The following is a 20,639-nucleotide window of genomic DNA, read 5'->3' on the forward strand; positions in this document are numbered from 1 at the left end:
ACGGTCGACCGAACCGGTCACCAGGTCAATAGTTTGACCATAGCACGGTCGACCGAACCCTACCTAGTTCAAGTCACCCGGTCGACCGAAGTCCCTTTAGGTCAAATGTTTGACAATACGGCCGACCAACCAAAACCTTAAGCTAACTACCTAGTCGACCGAATCCATACGTGGGTTCTGCCAACTGCCCGGTCGACCAACCCACTCAGTTCAAAGTCACCTAGTAGACCGAACCGCGCTAAAATTGAAAAGTCACCTTAGAACCCCTAGTCTAGTCGACTGAACCTTCAACTCAAATTTCACCCGGTCAACCGAACTTTGTCACTTGGTCAACCGAACCCCACCTTCGGTCGATCGGTGCTCTCAGGTTGCCATATTATTTTTACCGCGGTTAAATTTTTTAAATAGGGTTAAAATGGTTTAAAACAAAACTAATAATCCCCTATATGTCCCCAACGGCTATAATTCTTTCCATTTCTATATATAGCCTTTTATTTACAAAATTAAGGGGTGATTAGGGTTTTAAATTAGCAAAAAAAATCTCTGAAAATTTTATTGGCCAAAATCTTCCCTACTTCCGTATTCTTCACACTCAAAGTCATATACTCTTCCATTAATCATTGTATTGCAAAACCCTTTTGAGAGAGTATTTTGAGTTATTCCATATAGTTCATACGTGCTTATACTCTCATATAAGTGCATTGATTTTTTATTTTAGTGAGAGTAAGCCTAGAGGTGTTCCCAGTGATTTAATTCATAAATTCACTTGTGGGAAACCTTCTTAAGCTTATGAGTCTTTGCATTCTCATTGCAAGACTCAAAAGCTTGTCTTGTGTTGTACAAAAAAATATCTTTGACAAAGCTTGTTTTTCAAAAATATCTCTTGTGCTTGAGCTTTTGAAAATCTTATTTGAAATATTTGATTTTCATATTGAAGGTTAAGCAAGGATTTCTCCAACAATTTAATTTGATAAGTCTTGTGTGGGAAAAATCCTATAACTAAGTGGGTCTTTGCATTGTTATTACAAGACTCATTTGGGCTTGTATTTTGTGTGTGTAAAAATCTTTTTACTAGATTATTTTTAAATATCTCCTTGTGCTTGAATATTGAGAAAGTATTGTTTAAAGATATTTAGAATACCTTTGGTTGTAATCTTTGAAACCCTAAGCTTGTGATTGAGATATAGCAATACATAGTTTCAAAGATAGTTCTAGAATACACTCTTGTGCTTGATTAGATAAAATCATTATTTTGAGTGTTGATTGCACACTTAGAGCATTGAACTTATAGTTCATATATCATTGAGGTGCATTGATTAAATTGAGCTTATTGGTGCATATCACCTTAGTGTAAGAAACATTTCCTTGTACACAAAATTTTATATACATTGGTTGTATTCTAGGCATGGGCCTGAAGAGGGATACTAACCTTGGTAAATAGTCCCAAACTGGCTTAAACCCAGTTAGGAAAGTTAGGTGCGTCATCCTGGTAAGGCGTGTTGGTTGAGGTCAACCCCTTGAATTGACCTAATTGTAACTGGTGCCGCTCCACCCGTTAAGTGAGCATTAGTGGAATTCTCGGGCTTGCGAGCTAGAGGTGGGGACAGGCACAGTTGGCAGAACTCCGATAACATATCATGTGAGCATTTTATTTTTCTGTAATTTATTTATCACACTTGAATGTTATATTGTGAATGTCGCGCATGATTTAATTTCCGAACGTTATATTTATCTGCACATTTGGAATTGTATAGACAGACCCTAGGTTGCAAATATACTGCTGTTAGATTAGCTAAACCTAGGAATAAATTTTAAAATTCCAATTCATCCCCCCTTTTGGGAATACACCAAAGCCAACACTTATCAAAAAGTACTTAATTTTTTTCCCAAAAGAAAAATTAGTCTTAGAAAAGTACTTTTTACAATAAGTACTTCTTTATGTTGTTCCAAAGGGGGGGTTAGTAAACCTAGATTTTAATAGTTTATTTGAGAAATGGATAAAGTATTAGTAATTACTTTGTAATAATGGATGTTTAAATTCAAAGTCAGTCACAGCAAATCCACATTCAACGAACCTACAGCAACCGAATCTCACACCTCAAACAAACTCTTGATTGGTTATGTTTGTTTCATTTTTGAATTTTGTATTTTGATTTTTCGTTTAACTAAATATTGTTTACCTATAAATACAAGCATAGCCTGACCTCTCTATAAGTGAGAGAGGATCATACAAATTTAGCAAAGTATTTTAATTTTTTATGGAATCAAAGCCACACGACAAAAGTCTTCCCTTATGTCCATTACCTCATCCGATACTGCCATGTCTAATTCCACAGTTCCTTCGTCCTCTCCTACTCCAATGAGTCTTTATCATGTGGTGACTATTTGACTCACCAAGGCTAATTATCTTCTCTAAAAGGCCAAAATTGTTCCATATTTCAGAGGTCAAAAAGTATTTGGTTATCTTGATGGTAGTCATCCCTGTCCCCCTCAATTTCTTGCTTCTGCTAGCACATCTACTCAGCCCACTACCCAAACACCTAATCTTGACTTTCCACTCTAGGTTGACCAAGATCAACTCATACTCAATGCTCTTATGTCTTCTCTCTCTAAAGAGGTTTTAACTCAAGTTGTGGGTATTGAGACCTCATTTCAGGTATGGAACACCCTCAAGAGAATGTTCTCCCATTCTCATGCTAAGCTACTGCATATTCATATGCAACTTTCTACCCTCAAGAAAGGAGGCTCCTCTATCTATGACTACTTCCAGAAGGTGAAGTCAGCCATTGACACTATTGCTGCTATTGGACAACCATTGCAAGAGGTTGAAATTATTTCCAATTTACTTGCTAGTCTTGACAGTTCATATGATGCCTTAGTCACGTCCATCTCTACTTAGGCTGATCCTATGTCCATTAATGAAATCTTTGGCCATTTTTGACCCATAAGCTATGGTTAGAGCAACACAACTCATATGTTGAAGTCTTAGTTGGCTCTGCAAATGTTGTGACTCGCCAAGATGGTGCTCACAACAAGAATTCTCGTGGTGGTTCTTAGCAACGCTCTCCTCAATAGTAGTTCAATCGGGGTTGTGGCCGTGGTCGAGGTCATGACATATTGCATAAAATAATCATGCAAATATAAAACATTTAGTACACAAGCATGACATATTGCATTTCATTCATCATATGATAGTCATCAGGGCTATACTTAAATAATCATGCAATAGCTACTCTATTGGGGTTCAATAAGAATATAACACAACTCAAAATACTCAATGAGCATGTGACGAGTAAAGACATCCCCAATGTCATGCAAATTTTCATAGTTACATGGACTTTAATCATGGCATGAGATATTGAATTTAAATACAACTTGATTAACCATTTAAGTCCTACATGAAGTTGATAATCCAAAGAGTTGGACTAAATGGTGTCCATGAACTAGATTTTCCTAAGAGCATAGAATGTGTATATAATGAAAAGCATGCTAAGAAAATTCAAAGAACTATGAAGACTGTACATGTTTTTCAATTTAGAGTAAAGCGTATAGGATTCAACATGTACCAACCTATTAAATTATTTAGCATGCATTTTCTATATGGTATTCATAATATTCAATCAGCATGCACTACAATTCAAACCATGATCATTTAGCATGCAAAGGCTTACCATTACCATTAAATTAGCATGCAAATGATCTTTATAATCATGCATCAACAATAAATATTCAAGAACGACAATGTGCATGAAACAGTCTAAGTGACCACTTAGGATGAAAACACTAAGTTGAACATGGTCACTATTTTGATACTGCATAAGACTTGTACAAATATTTAGAATTAAAAAAAAAAAGTCTTATGGAGTTATAAACTCAGTCAACTAGCTAGCATGTGGTCTATACATGATCATTTAATTCAACATGCAAATATCTAGTCAACTACCGGCATGCAATTCACAAATCTGCATCAACAATATAGAAGACGTTCCATTCAATTCAGCATGCAATTCATTATTACTCAAACAAGTCATACTAAAATATGAATCATTGATCAAATATAATTAAACTTTAAGCGAAGAATGCACAGTGAGCATTCAGTTCAATTTAGCATGCAGTTCTCCTAAATTTACTTCCAACATGCAAACTAGTATAATCAATTAATTTAGTACAACCCAAACCAGTTCATGCATAGGAATACAATTAACTATCCATCAAACATATTTAAATATTTAGCAAGTAATGGATAGTAACATTCAGCTCATACAAAGCATCCAACATAAATGAAGAGTAAGATGTGTCTAAAATGAGTACAATTCAATAAAGTGTTTATTGGATGAAATCTAAACTGCTGCTCCCCCTCAACATGTGCAGCCAATTCATTAAGATTTTAGCCAAAAAGGTGTTAAGTTTTCAATAAAACCGACTTTGGCTTTTAGTTATAGGGCTTATCAGACTATTTTACATAGGTTGGTCGACTAGGTACGTAGGTCCGGTTGATTAGGACGCACACAAAAGGCAATGGCTAATGGTATGGTTGGGACTCGGTTGAGGAGCAACCTGATAGGCTTAACTGGGCAAATAGAGAAGGCTAGTCGACTGGTCCTGAAGTACCGATCGACTGGGGCTCTGTTTTGAACTAGCCCAAAGGAGTCCAGTCAACTGGACTATATGGTATGGTCGACTGGTCTTAATAAATCTTGAGTTTTAAGCCACTTTTCCACCCCAAATTGCATTTAATCCCTTAGCAAAAGATACTATATATTTAATTAATTTCATTTCGCTCTCTTACACAAGATTTAACCAATAATTTTTATTCATGGGATGAGTTTATGAATTTCCTCAAATTTGATTAAGCATTAAGGCTCCATGACGAGTATAGGGTTATGTGATAAACATATCTATATATATATATATATATATATATATATATATATATATATATATATATAAAATACTAGATTAATTCCCTAAAGCTCAATTCTATGTGGTGGACAAAAATATGCTATATTTAAAATATTCAACTTAAGCATATATATAGCATTAAGAAATAACTACATGTCTGTCCATTTGGAAGGGGATTTATTTAAGCATACTATTGCAAATATTTTTCATATAATGACCAATCATAATGATACATATATGTTAAGAAATTGGATTGGATATACCACAAGAATTTTCATATTAGCTTGAATCTATAAGGTTCTTAGTATAGCAACAGGGCATACTAAGATCTAACATTATAAGCACTATCCACAGTCTAAGCATTTAGACATCATTTAGACATCATTACCCCTTTGATTTATTTAGCTAATTCTAAGATCTAAGATATTAGAAAATTTCAATAGAAGTTTATGATCTTAAGATTTCTAGTTCAATCTACAATATTTCATTTTTTATTTTCATCAAATTATGTCATTTATTTTTCTTATCAAGAATCTTATAAGTCCTTTTGCAATTCCTCATAAGATGGCATGCTGTTATTATCAGATTTATCACATGATTCATAAAAAGGATTTTTACACATTGCATAAAACGTTTAATAAAGTTGGAGGAGGAAGATATACCTATTCACTTTACTTCTTCTTAATCTTTCAAGCTTGAAATCCTTGGAGTGGTGTTCTCCTCTCCCTCGGTTTCTCCACACCTCTTATGGTTCCCTAATTCCCTTAGCACTTAGAGCAGGATATGATCTTTTCAAAAACATTAGTAACTAAGGCACCATTTAAAATATGCATGACACTAAAAATGATATGCATTTAAACCATCTCATGCTCATTCATTTCGTTTTCAAGTAGGGAAACTCTACATTTTAAAAACATTTTCATTGGGATAAAATTTCCTTTGACAAATACTTTCCAAAACCTCTAATAAATTGATTTTACAAAAATAGTCATTTTAAATTTTCAAATAGTAAAATCTACACAATAAAAGCAGTGGAGGATGCAAAGGATTGACCTTTCTCAAAATAGGGATACATCGAAATGAGTCATTGCAATCTTTATACAACATGCGGTTAAGCTAATTGCAACCACGTTCTAATACCAATTGAGGGGAATGGTGTGATCCCAAGAGGGGGGAGGGTGAATTGTGTTTTAAAAACTTTTGTGGATAAATGAAATCGATTGACCAAATCATATCCTAATTAAAATTAAAATCATATATGCAAAAATAATAGCTCAATAAATGAACAAGCATACACGTGCAAAAATTAAAGTTCGAAAATTATAAAGAAGTTAAGAGAGAGAGAGAGAGAGAGAGAGAGAGAGAGAGAGAGAGACACCATGATTTTTAACAAGGTTCGGCCAATCCAACCTACATCCTCACCTTGGGCAAACCTCCCAAGGATTTCACTAACCCTACTCACTTAACTAGGTGGAGCAAAAACCTTTTACACTCTTTACAGAGCAGAGTCTCCCTACACACTCTTTACAGGATGGAGCCCTCCACTTTAGATGATACCCCACGTCCGGCACACTCCTTCAAATAGGGTGGAACCCCTCTTCTCAGAGTGATGTACCCTAATTTAGTTCACTCTTTCAAAAGGGCAACAACCAAATTCCAAGGGAATCCTCTACCCAATCACGGGGAAGGAAGTGGTTAACAGATTTGGAAGATTCCTAATAAATGGTTTTACTCGTCGACCACAGAGGCTAAAATACTAGATTAGTAAGCTTTTGATTATCCAATCATTTTCATATGATGTGCTTTTGTTTTCCTTATTGTTATTTTCCTTTTGTAATCCGTTGAATTATGCATTTCATTATATCACATGCATCATGAGTTCAGTTGCTAAATTTTGTTTGCTTATGTTTCATGCGGGAATAGGGAAAGTAACATTGCCAATATTCATGAGCCGAAAAGAGATGTTAATTTTAAAAATTTAATCCAAGAGACGGAAGTAGAGAAGGATGAAACAATCGTCCTCGCCTTATTGAATTCAGATGTTATGAAGAAGTATTTTACTCTCCAAGGAATTCAATGAAATGCTGTGTTGTTCCGACAATTTCATGTCAGTTCACCACTCATGTTTTGATCAAATGATAGATGGTCATCTTTGACTGACCAGTTAACCATAAAAAGAACCAAATATTGATTTACCATTTGTTAACCCATTTGAACTTGATTGTTAAACCGATTTTTCTTGAAAGTCAGTTCACCAGCAGATTCACCCTCTCCAAGTGATGTATGATTACGCGCTTAAATTGCATAATTAGGTGTTTTAACTCATACATTAAGACTTATATTTTTAATTAAATACCTAATTATTCTCAATATTTTAACATTGTGTTCTATTTAAAATATTTGGATTTTATTGAGTAATTTATGAATTTTTGGTATTTTTTATTGCAAGGCAACTGTTGGAAAATAAAACTGACACTACTTTGTAATCTTGGTGTAACATTCTCCTCCGAACTCTGATTGAGGCGATTCAAAATACTGTGGAAAGCCGAGTGAGTGCTCCACAATTTTTATTTTTTGAGCTTGAGAGATTCAGGTTATAAAAAGATCAAAATCAGGCTTGAAGTGAAGAACTGACTATGTGTTAACAAAAGGAAGACAGAAAAGGAAAAAAAAAAAAGACGTTGATCTAACTATGTGTGGGCCACATGCAGTGTGTTGGGAGTGAGGCGCTTGGGAGAGTTCTTTGAAAATACATGAGAGACACGTGAGGAAAAAAGAAAAGAAAAGGAGAAAAAAGTAAAGAAAAAAAGAGGAAGAAAAGTGAAAAAAAAAGAGGGCTAGAGTATAAGGTTGGGGGGAGCTCCTTGGGAGGCCAAGCGCTGCTGCAAGGAGAATACACAGCAGCCGTATCTGCTATGTGAGAGGTCCCCTATGACCACTCCACTCTCCTCATTCTCTCTCTCTCTCTCTCTCCCCCCCCTCTCTCTCTCTTCTTATTTAGTTATTTTAAATATTTATTTTAATGGATTGTGGGAAGAAGTTCATGTATTTTAATGGTAGTTTTTAATACTTTATTAAAGTGCTTTAATACTAAGTTTCTTTATTTTATTGTTTGAGTATGGTCATTAGATTAATTAATTGCTTATGTTTTACTTTATTATTTTGAATGCTTTCAAGGTTGAGTTAATTTGTTATTTTAGTTTAGAATACATTTAGTCTAATGATTGAAATGATTTTAGATTAGATTAATTAGTTCTTTAGTTTTAGTATACATCTAGCTTCTTGTTCTTTTAAGTTGTTAATTTTTTCTATTTTATTATTGCAATGATTTATTGTGGAATACGTTTGACCCCCGAAAATTGCGGATTGCAAGCATGAGTGGCTAGGTTTTATAACTTTGGTCGTGGGTCAGTGTCAATTGCTTTCCATGATTTACTAGTTTTCCTACGATATTATTGTTTTACTTTTATTTAGCTAAAACCGAAAATTGAAGGCATTGTTGATAAATCGTTGGCCCTTATTTCTTGTTTTGTTGTTGACGTTAGGCACATCAAAACTTTGATTTAATCTAAGATTTTCATCAATAAATTTTTAAAAGAAATTCGGTTGATGCTTAATGAGAGTAATTATTTTCTTCCATTTGGATGCAACCAATTTACTTGAGTAGGGAAACTCTATGGAAAGCCAAAAGAGTGCTCTATAATTTTTGTATTTTGAGCTTTGAGAGATTTGGGTTATAAGAAGATCAAAATAGGGCTTGAAGTGCAGAATCGACTATGTGTTAATAAAAGGAAGAAAGAAAAAAAAAAAAAAAGAGATTGATGTGACCACGTGAGGGCCACATGCAGTGTGTTGGGAGTGAGGCACTGGGGAGAGTTCTTTGAAAAGGTAGGAAAGGCACATGAGAAAAAAAAAAGAAAAGAAAAGGAGAAAAAAGTGAAGAAAAAAAAAAGGAAGAAAAGTAAAAAATGAGGGCTAGAGTATAGGGTTTTTAGAAAGGGTTTAGGGGAGCTCCTTGGGGGGTCGTGCGCTCCTGCAAGGAGAATGCACAGCAGCCGTAGCTGCTATGTGAGAGGTCCCCTATGACTACTCCACTCTCCTCATTCTCTCTCTCTCTTTCTCTCTTCTTGTTTAGTTATTTTAAATGTTTATTTTAATGGATTGTGGGAAGAAGTTCATATATTTTAATGGTATTTTTTAATACTTTATTAAAGTACTTTAATACTAAGTTTCTTTATTTTATTGTTTGAGTATGGTCATTAGATTAATTAATTGCTTATCTTTTCCTTTGTTATTTTGAATGCTTTCAAAGTTGAGCTAATTTGTTGTTTTAGTTTAGAATACATTTAGTCTAATGATTGAAATGATTTTAGGTTAGATTAATTAGTTATTTAGTTTTTGTATACATCTAACTTATTGTTCTTTTAAGTTGTTGTTGTTTTTCTATTTTATTATTGCAATGATTTATTGTGGAATTCGTTTGACCCAAAAATTACAGATTGCAGGCAGGAGTGGTTAGGTTTTATAACTTAGGTTGTGGGACAGTGTCGATTACTTTCCATGGTTTACTAGTTTTCGTACGATATTTATTAAACTTTTATTTAGCTAAAACTAAAAATTGAAGGCATCGTTGATAAATCACTGGCTCTTATTTCTTGTTTTGTTGTTGATGTTAAGCACATCAAAACCTTGATTTAATCTAAGATTTTCGTCAATAAATTTTTACATGAAATTTGGTTGATGCTTAATGAGAGTAATTATTTTCTTCCATCTGGATGCGGCCAATTTACTCGAGTAGGGAAACTCTGTGGAAAACTGAGAGAGTGCTCTACAATTTTTGTGTTTTGAGTTTTGAGAGATTCGGGCTATAAGAAGATCAAAATTGAGTTTGAAGTGTAGAACCGACTATGTGTTAACAAAAGGAAGAAAGAAAAGGAAAAAAAAGAAGAGGTTAATGTGACCACGTGAGGGCCACATGCAGTGTGCTGGAAGTGAGGCGTTGGGGAGAGTTCTTTGAAAATGCAGGAGAGGCACGTGAGAAAAAAAGAAAAGAAAAGAAGAAAAAAGTAAAGAAAAAAGGAGGAAGAAAAGTAAAAAAGGAGAGTTAGAGTATAAGGTTTTTAGCTAGGGTTTAGGGGAGCTCCTTGGGGGGCAGTGCGCTGCTACAAAGAGAATACACAGCACTCGTAGCTGCTGTGTGAGAGGTCTCCTATGACCACTTCACTCTCCTCACACACTCTCTCTCTCTCTCTTTCTCTCTCTTCTTGTTTAGTTATTTTAAATGTTTATTTTAATGGATTGTGGGAAGAAGTTCATATATTTTAATGATAGTTTTTAATACTTTATTAAAGTGCTTTAATACTAAGTTTTTTTATTTTATTGTTTGAGTATGGTAATTAGATTAATTAATTGATTATCTTTTACTTTGTTATTTTGAATGTTTTCGAGGTTGAGTTAATTTGTTGTTTTAGTTTAGAATACATTTAGTCTAATGATTCGAATGATTTTAAGTTAGATTAATTAGTTCTTTAGTTTTAGTATACATCTAGTTTGTTGTTCTTTTAAGTTGTTTTTTTTTTTTCTATTGTATTATTGCAATGATTTATTGTGGAATTCGTTTGACTCGAAAATTGTGGATTGCAAGCATGAGTGGCTAGGTTTTGTTACTTGGGTTGTGGGCCAGTGTCGATTGCTTTCCATGGTTTACTAATTTTCCTACGATATTATTTTTAAACTTTTATTTGGTTAAAACCGAAAATTGAAAGCATCGTTGATAAATCGCTAACTTTTATTTCTTGTTTTGTTTTTCAAGTAGGGAAACTCTACATTTTAAAAACATTTTCATTGGGATAAAATTTCCTTTGACAAATACTTTCCAAAACCTCCAATCAATTAATTTTACAAAAATAGTCATTTTCAATTTTCAAACAGTAATATTTACATAATAGAAGTAGTGAAGGATTTGCAAAGGAATGACCCTTCTCAAAAGGGGGGGAGGGTGAATTGGGTTTTAAAAACTTTTGTGGATAAATGAAACCGATTCACTGAATCAGATCCTAATAAAAATTAAAGGCATTTATGCAAAAATAATAACTACGATAAATGAAGATGCATACACGTGCGAAAATTAAAATGCGGAAAATATAAACAAGTTAAGAGAGAGGGAGAGAGAGAAAGAGATAATGACACCATGATTTTTAACGAGGTTCAGCCAATCCAATCTACATCCTCGTTTTGGGCAAACCCCCTAAGGATTTCACTAACCCTACTCACTTAACCGGGTAGAGCAAAAACCTTTTACACTCTTTACAGGTTGGAGTCCCCCTATACACACTCTTTACAGGATGGAGTCCTTCACTTCAGATGATACCCCACCTCTGACATACTCCTTCAAATAGGGTGGAGCCCCCCTTCTCAGAGTGATGTACCCTAACTTAGTCCACTCCTTCAATAGGGCAGAGTCACCCTCTCCAAGTGATGTATGATTACGCGCTTAAATTGCGTAATTAGGTGTTTTAACTAATGTTTTAAGGCTTATATTTTTAATTAAATACCTAATTATTCTCAATATTTTAACATTATATTCTATTTTTAATATTTAGATTTTATTGAGTAATTTATGAATTTTTTCGTATTTTTTATTGTAGGGCAACTATTGAAAAATAAAACTGACACTACTTTGTAATCTGGGCGTAGCATTCTTGTATGAACTCTGATTGAGGTGATTCAAAATGTTGTGGAAAGCTGAGAGAGTGCTCCACAAGTTTTGTGTTTTGAACTTGAGAGATTCGGGCTATAAGAAGATCAAAATCAGGTTTGAAGTGCATAACTGACTATGTGTTAACAAAAGGAAGAAAAAAAAAAAAGAGGTTGATGTGACTATGTGAGGGCCACATGCAGTGTGTTGGGAGTAAGGCACTGGGGAGAGTTCTTTGAAAGGGCAGGAGACGCACGTGAGAAAAAAAGAAAAGAAAAAGGAGAAAAAAAGTAAAGAAAAAAAGAGGAAGAAAAATAAAAAAGGAGGGCTGGAGTATAGGGTTTTTAGCTAGGGTTTGGGGGAGTTCCTTGGGGGGTCGTACGCTACTACAAGGAGAATACACAGCAGCCGTAGCTGCAATGTGACAGGTCCCCTACGGCCACTGCACTCTCCTCATTCTCTCTCTCTCTCTCTCTCTCTCTCTCTCTCTCTCTCTCTCTCTTCTTGTTTAGTTATTTTAAATGTTTATTTTAATGGATTGTGGGAAGAAGTTCATGTATTTTAATGGTAGTTTTTATTACTTTATTAATGTGCTTTAATACTAAGTTTCTTTATTTTATTGTTTGAGTATGGTCATTAGATTAAATATGTGTTTATCTTTTACTTTGTTACTTTGAATTCTTTCAAGGTTGAGTTAATTTATTGTTTTAATTTAGAATACATTTAGTCTAATGATTGGAATGATTTTAGGTTAGATTAATTAGTTCTTTTGTTTTAGTATACGTCTAGTTTATTGTTCTTTTAAGTTGTTTTTTTTTTCTATTTTATTGTTGCAATGATTTATTGTGGAATTCGTTTGACCCAAAAGTTGCAGATTGCAAGCATAAGTGACTAGGTTTTATAACTTGGGTTGTGGGTCAATGTTGATTGATTTCCATGGTTTATTAGTTTTCCTATGATATTATTGTTAAACTTTTATTTAGCTAAAACTGAAAATTGAAGGCATCGTTGATAAATCACTGGCTCTTATTTTTTATTTTGTTGTTAATGTTAGGCACGTCAAAACCTTGATTTAATTTACGATTTTCGTCAATAAATGTTTACATGAAATTCGGTTGATGCTTAATGAGAGTAATTATTTTCTTCCATTTGAATGCGGTCAATTTACTCGAGTAGGGAAACTCTGTGGAAAGCCAAAAGAGCGCTCAACAATTTTTGTTTTTTGTGTTTTGAGAGATTCGGGCTGTAAGAAGATCAAAATTGGGTTTGAAGTGCATAACCAACTATGTGTTAACAAAAGGAAGAAAAAAAAGAAAAAGAAAAGGTTGATGTGACCACGTGAGGGCCAGATGCAGTGTTTTGGGAGTGAGGCGCTGAGGAGAGTTCTTTGAAAAGGCAGAAGAGGCACGTGAGACAAAAAGAAAAGAAAAAGGAAAAAAAAGTAAAGAAAAAAGGAGGAAGAAAAATAAAAAAGGAGGGCTATAGTATAGGATTTTTAGCTAGGATTTGGGGGAGCTCCTTAGGGGGCCGTGCGCTGCTGCAAAGAGAATACACAGCAGCCGTAGCTACTATGTGAGAGGTCCCCTACGGCCACTCCACTCCCCTCACTCTCTCTCTCTCTCTCTCTCTCTCTCTCTCTCTCTCTCTTCTTGTTTAGTTATTTTAAATATTTATTTTAATAGATTGTGGGAAGAAGTTCATATATTTTAATGGTAGTATTTAATACTTTATTAAAGTACTTTAATACTAAGTTTCTTTATTTTATTGTTTGAGTATGGTTATTAGATTAATTAATTTCTTATCTTTTATTTTTTTATTTTTTTTCTTTTATTGTTTGAGTATGGTTATTAGATTAATTAATTTCTTATCTTTTATTTTTTTATTTTGAATGATTTTAAGGTTGAGTTAATTTGTTGTTTTAGTTTAGAATACATTTAGTCCGATGATTGGAATGATTTTAAGTTAGATTAATTAGTTCTTTAGTTTTAGTATACATCTAATTTATTATTCTTTTAAGTTGTTCTTTTTTTTTTTTTCTATTTTATTATTGCAATGATTTATTGTTGAATTTGTTTGACCTGAAAATTGCGGATTGCAAGCATGAGTGGTAAGGTTTTATAACTTGAGTTGTGGGTTAGTGTCGATTGCTTTCCATGGTTTACTAGTTTTCCTACCATATTATTGTTAAACTTTCATTTAGTTAAAACCCAAAATTAAAGGCATCATTGATAAATCGCTGACTTTTATTTCTTGTTTTGTTGTTAACGTTAGGCACATCAAAATCTTGATTTAATTTATGATTTTTGTCAATAAATTTTTACATGAAATTTGGTTGATGCTTAACGAGAGTAATTATTTTCTTTTGTTTTGATGTGTCCAATTTACTCGAGTAGGGAAACTCTGTGGAAAGCTGAGAGAGTGCTCTACAATTTTTGTGTTTTGAGTTTTGAGAGATTCTAACTGTAAGAAGATTAAAATCGGGCTTGAAGTGTAGAACCGACTATGTGTTAACAAAAGGAAGAAAGAAAAGAAAAAAAAAAAGAGAGGTTGATGTGACCACGCGAGGGCGACATGCAGTGTGCGGGAGTGAGGTGCTGGGGAGAGTTCTTTGAAAAGGTAAGAGAGGCATGTAAGAAAAAAAAAAGAAAAGAAAAGAAAAGAAAAGAAGGAAAAAGTAAATAAAAAAAGGGGAAGAAAAGTAAAAAAGGAGAGTTAGAATATAGGGTTTTTAGCTAGGATTTGGAGGAGCTCCTTGGGGGGCCATGCGTTGGTGCAAAGAGAATACACAGCAGCCATAGCTACTATGTGAGAGGTCCCCTACGACCACTCCACTCTCCTCATTCTCTCTCTCTCTCTCTCTCTCTCTCTCTCTCTCTCTCTCTCTCTCCTTGTTTAGTTATTTTAAATGTTTATTTTAATGGATTGTGAGAAGAAGTTCATGTATTTTAATGGTAGTTTTTAATACTTTATTAAAGTGCTTTAATATTAAGTTTCTTTATTTTATTGTTTGAGTATGGTAATTAGATTAATTAATTGCTTATGTTTTATTTTGTTATTTTGAATGCTTTCAATGTTGAGTTAATTTGTTGTTTTAGTTTAGAATACATTTAGTCTAATGATTGGAATGATTTTAGGTTAGATTAATTAGTTCTTTAGTTTTAGTATACATCTAGTTTATTGTTCTTTTAAGTTGTTTTTTTTTTCTATTTTATTATTGTAATGATTTATTGTGGAATTAGTTTGACCCGAAAATTGCGATTTGCAAAGCATGATTGGCTAGGTTTTATAACTTGGGTTGTGGGTTAGTTCAATTGCTTTCTATGGTTTACTAGTTTTCCTACGATATTATTGTTAAAGTTTTATTTGGCTAAAACCGAATGTTTAAGGCATCTTTGATAAATCGCTGGCTCTTATTTCTTATTTTTTTTTAAGTAGTGAAACTCTACATTTTAAAAAGATTTTCATTTGGATAAAATTTCCTTTGACAAATACTTTAAAAAACCTCCAATCAATTGATTTCACAAAAATAGCCATTTTCAATTTTCAAACAGTAAAATCTACACAATTAAAGCAGTGGAGGATTTGCAAATGATTGACCCTTATCAAAATAGGTATACACCGAAATGAGTCATTGCAATCTTTATACAACATGCAGTAAAGCTAATTGCAACTTGATTCTAATACCAATTGAGGGGAATGATGTGATCCCAATAGGGGGGAGGGTGAATTGGGTTTTAAAATTTTTTTTGGATAAATGAAATTGATTCATCGAATCATATCTTTATTAAAATTAAAGGCATGTATGCAAAAATAATAACTATGATAAATGAAATAACATACACGTGTGAAAATTAAAGTGCGGAAAATATAAATAAGTTAAGAGAGAGAGAGAGAGAGAGAGAGAGAGAGAGAGAGAACGACACCATGATTTTTAACGAGGTTTGGCCAATCATACCTAAATCCTCGCCTTGGGCAACCCCCCAAGGATTTCACTAACCCTACTCACTTAATCGGGTGGAGCAAAAACCTTTTACACTCTTTAAAGGGTGGAGTCCCCCTACACACACTGTTTACATGATGGAGCCCACCACTTCAAATGATACTCCACGTCTAGCACAGGGGTGGAGCCCCCCTTTTCAGAGTGATGTACCCTTAATTAGTCCACTCCTTCAATAGGGCAGAGTCACCCTCTCCAAGTGATGTATGATTACGTGCTTAAATTGCGTAATTAGATATTTTAACTTATGTATTAAGGCTTATGTTGACTCTACGAGTTCAATTTTGTTTTGATAATGACAAATCACTTGATATTTGATCTTTGCATTGATTTTGTGAACATGACTTACACTAAGCATGGACGGAATGTTAACAAATCTTGGCAAGATCCATGGAACTCAAAGAGTACGGGAATCAAGATGCAAGCGGCAAAGTTCAAGAATATCTTGGGAAAGGGTATTTAGAACTCATGTATTAACATTTTCATATGATTTAATTTGAGGCTCATTATAATTTAGAATGGTTTTAGGATTCATGCATTTCATGTACATCATTAGGAAACTCTCATAGACCTTGAAATGTTTTCAAAATCATGAAAAATATATTTTATGAAAGACCCAAGAAAAGGAGCCAAGCAGATTTTTTAGTTAGAAATGAAAATTTGAGAAAATGGGGACTTCGGTTGCCTGAACTCAAACCTCAGTAGCCTAAAGAATTTCTTCGGTTGCTTGGAGATTAAGTTCAGTCGCCTGAAGAATTAAATGGAGAAGACAGAAGCTGGCCGAGGCTCTTCGGTCACCTGACCTTGGAACCTCAGGCGACTGAAGTTGACACTTCAGGAGCCTGAAGTCGAGTTCAGTTGCTTGAACTCGCGGGAAAGTCTAAAAATCAGTTCTTTATTAAAAAGACACGCGAAGTATCTTATTGATCCAACAACTGAGATTAATTCTAAGGGTAATATAATATATATTATGAATATCTAAACCCTAGAACACAAGCTAAGAGACACAACAAGAAAAATATACATCTCATTGCAAGACTTGAACCCTAGAGCCGATTTTCTACACTTCAATCTTCTTCCATCTTCGTTGGGAAAATCTCTACTGAAATCAAAAGGGCATTCATTCATCCAACTAAACTTTAATCCAGTATTAAGGTTTGATCTGTCAAGTTATTACTTTTCAAGAACCTCTCATCTCTTTACGTGTTTATCATTAGAAAGTGGTTTTGATTTTGAGTGTGTATTCACATATAAAAATTGATTTTCGAAAAGATCATGTTTTGAGAAAAACTTGTTAGCTTGGTTGATTGATTTGCGATTCAAGAGGTACATAAACACATATTCATATATATTATTCATTGGACTTCTTATTGAAAAACCTACTTTGATTAAAATATTAGAACTTGAAGGAAAATTTTGTGATTTTTGATTGAGCTGTATTCAAGTCAAATTTTTGTTAAATAGCTCACTTCAAATATACTTGTGCATCTTTACAAAGTGAATCAAGAACCCTAGTGGACTCCAAAACATTCCAAATATATTTTCACTTGGGAGTTTTGATTAAATACAAATTTGTGTGTTGACACATATCATACATCAAACGATTGTATCGTTTTTCATACATTCTTGAGCTTTAAGTTATATCATATGTTAATGTACTAGGAAATTGAATTGTAATCACAAGCTTTTTTTAGAAACATTGTTTTGAGTGTTATTTTCAGATTTCATTGTAAACACGGTTCGGGTTGTGGACCGGGTGTGAGGAGGAAGTTGCATCTCTTGTGAGCAGCGGATAAGGAGGGAGTTGTACCTCTTGTAAGTAGCGGTTTGTAAGGGAAGCTCCGTCCCACTTTAAGGAGCAGGGTTTTTAGTGAATCCTTGAGTGGTTGCTCAAGGCGAGGACGTAGGCCAAGTCAGCTGAACCTCGTAAAATCGCGTTTGTCTTCTCTCTTCCTTTTACTCTTTATTTTATTGCACTATATTTAAATTGAGTATATTGCATGCATAGATAGGATTGCCACACTCACACATAATTGAGCAACTAGAAGTAGTTGGTAAACTTATAAGAAGTGTGTAAAAGGAAATTAAGTGGATTATTTTTTTTAATATCCAATTCACCCCCCTCTTGAGATTACACCTTAATCAACAGCTTATATTTTTAATTAAATACCTAATTATTCTCAATATTTTAACATTGTATTCTATTTTAATATTTGGATTTTATTGAGTAATTTATTAATTTTTGGTATTTTTTATTGCAAAACAACTATTGGAAAATAAAACTGAAACTACTTTGTAATTTGGGTGTAACCTTCTCTTCTAAACTCCGATTGAGGCGATTCAAAATGCCTTGAAAAGTCAAGAGAGTGCTCTACCATTTTGGTGTTTTACGTTTTGAGAGATTCAGGCTGTAAGAAGAACAAAATTGGGCTTGAAGTGTAGAATTGACTATGTGTTAACAAAAGGAAGAAAGAAAAGAAAAAAAATAAAAGAGGTTGATGTGACCACGTGAGGGCCACATGCAATGTGCTAAGATTGTGACGTTGGGGAGAGTTCTTTGAAAAGGCAGGAGAGGCACATTGGAAAAAAAGAAAAGAGAATGAGAAAAAAGTAAAGAAAAAAAGAGGAAGAAAAGTCAAAAAGAAGGGTTAGAGTATAGGGTTTTTGGCTAGGGTTTGGGGGAGCTCCTTAGGGGGCCATGCGCTGCTGTAAGGAGAATACACAGTAGCTATAGCTGCTGTGTGAGAGGTCCCCTACGGCCACTTCACTCTCCTCATTATCTCTCTCTCTCTCTCTCTATTCTTGTTTAGTTATTTTAAATGTTTATTTTAAAGGATTGTGGGAAGAAGTTCATGTATTTTAATGGTAGTTTTTAATACTTTATTAAAGTGCTTTAATACTAAGTTTTTTTATTTTATTGTTTGAGTATGGTCATTAGATTAATTAATTGCTTATGTTTTACTTTGTTATTTTGAATGCTTTCAATGTTGAGTTAATTTGTTGTTTTAGTTTAGAATACATTTAGTCTAATGATTGGAATGATTTTAGGTTAGATTAATTAGTTCTTTAATTTTAGTATACATCTTGTTTATTGTTCTTTTAAGTTGTTGTTTTTTTTTTCTATTTTATTATTGCAATGATTTATTGTGGAATTCGTTTCACCCGAAAATTGCGATTTGCAAAGCATGATTGGCTAGGTTTTATAACTTGGGTTGTGGGTTAGTTCAATTGCTTTCTATGGTTTACTAGTTTTCCTACGATATTATTGTTAAACTTTTATTTGGCAAAAACCAAAAATTGAAGGCATCGTTGATAAATCGCATGTTCTTATTTCTTGTTTTGTTATTGACGTTTGACACATCAAAACCTTGATTTAATTTAGGATTTTCGTCAATAAATTTTTACATGAGATTTGATTGATGCTTAATGAGAGTAATTATTTTCTTCCGTTTGGATGCAGCCAATTTACTCAAGTAGGGAAACTCTATGGAATGCCGAGAGAGTGCTCTACAATTTTAGTGTTTTGAACTTTGAGAGATTCAGGTTGTAAGAAGATCAAAATCGGGCTTGAAGTGTAAAACCGACTATGTGTTAAGAAAAGGAAGAAAGAAAACAAAAAAAAAAGTGGTTGATGTGACCACGTGAGGGCCACATGCAGTGTGCTGGGAGTGAGGAGAGTTCTTTGAAAAGGCAGGAGAGGCACGTGTGAAAAAAAGAAAAGAAAAGGAGAAAAAAGTAAAGAAAAAAAGAGGAAGAAAAGTCAAATAGGAGGGTTAGAATATAGGGTTTTTAGCTAGGGTTTAGGGGAGCTCCTTGGGGGGCCGTGTGCTGCTGCAAGGAGAATACATAGAAGCTGTAGTTGTCATGTGAGAGGTCCCCTACGGCCACCCCACTCTCTTCACTCTCTCTCTCTCTCTCTCTCTCTCTCTCTCTCTCTCTCTCTCTCTCTCTCTCTCTATGTTTCTCTTTCTGTTCTTATTTAATTATTTTAAATGTTTATTTTAATTGATTGTGGGAAGAAGTTCATGTATTTTAATGGAAGTTTTTAATACTTTATTAAAGTGCTTTACTAAGTTTCTTTATTTTATTGTTTGACTATGATCATTAGATTAATTAATTGCTTATCTTTTACTTTATTATTTTGAATGCTTTCAAGGTTGAGTTAATTTGTTATTTTAGTTTAAAATACATTTAGCCTAATGATTGGAATGATTTTAGGTTAGATTCATTAGTTCTGTAGTTTTAGTATACATTTAATTTATTGTTCTTTTATGTTGTTGTTTCTTTTCTATTTTATTATTGCAATGATTTATTGTGAAATTTGTTTGACCTGAAAATTGCGGATTGTAAGCATAAGTGGCTAGGTTTTATAACTTGGGTTGTGGGTCAGTGTCAATTGCTTTCTATGATTCACTAGTTTTTCTACGATATTATTGTTAAGCTTTTATTTGGCTAAAATCAAAAATTGAAGGCGTCATTGATAAATCGCTAGCTCTTATTTCTTGTTTTATTGTTAACATTGGGCACATCAATACTTTGATTTAATCTAGGATTTTCGTCAATAAAATTTTACATGAAATTCGGTTGATGCTTAATGAGAGTAATTATTTTCTTCTATTTGGATGCAGCTAATTTACTCGAGTAGGGAAACTCTGTGGAAAGCTGAGAGAGTGCTTTACAATTTTTTTGTTTTGAGTTTTGAGAGATTTAGCTTGTAAGAAAATTAAAATCGAGCTTGAAGTGCATAACCAAATGTGTTAACAAAAGGAAGAAAGAAAAGGAAAAAGAAAAGAAAAAAAAAGGTTGATGTGACCACGTGAGGGCCACTTGCTGTGTGTTGGGAGTGAGGTACTAGGGAGAGTTCTTTGAAAAGGCAGGAGAGGCACGTGAGAAAAAAAGAAAAGAAAAGGAGAAAAAAGTAAAGAAAAAAAGAGGAAGAAAAGTCAAAAAAGAGGGTTAGAGTATAGGGTTTTTAGCTAGGGTTTAGGGGAGCTCCTTGGGGGGCCATGCGCTGCTGCAAAAAGAATACACAGTAGTTGTAGC

Source organism: Malania oleifera, chromosome 7, assembly GCF_029873635.1.
Source record: "Malania oleifera isolate guangnan ecotype guangnan chromosome 7, ASM2987363v1, whole genome shotgun sequence".
Taxonomy (NCBI): domain Eukaryota; kingdom Viridiplantae; phylum Streptophyta; class Magnoliopsida; order Santalales; family Ximeniaceae; genus Malania; species Malania oleifera.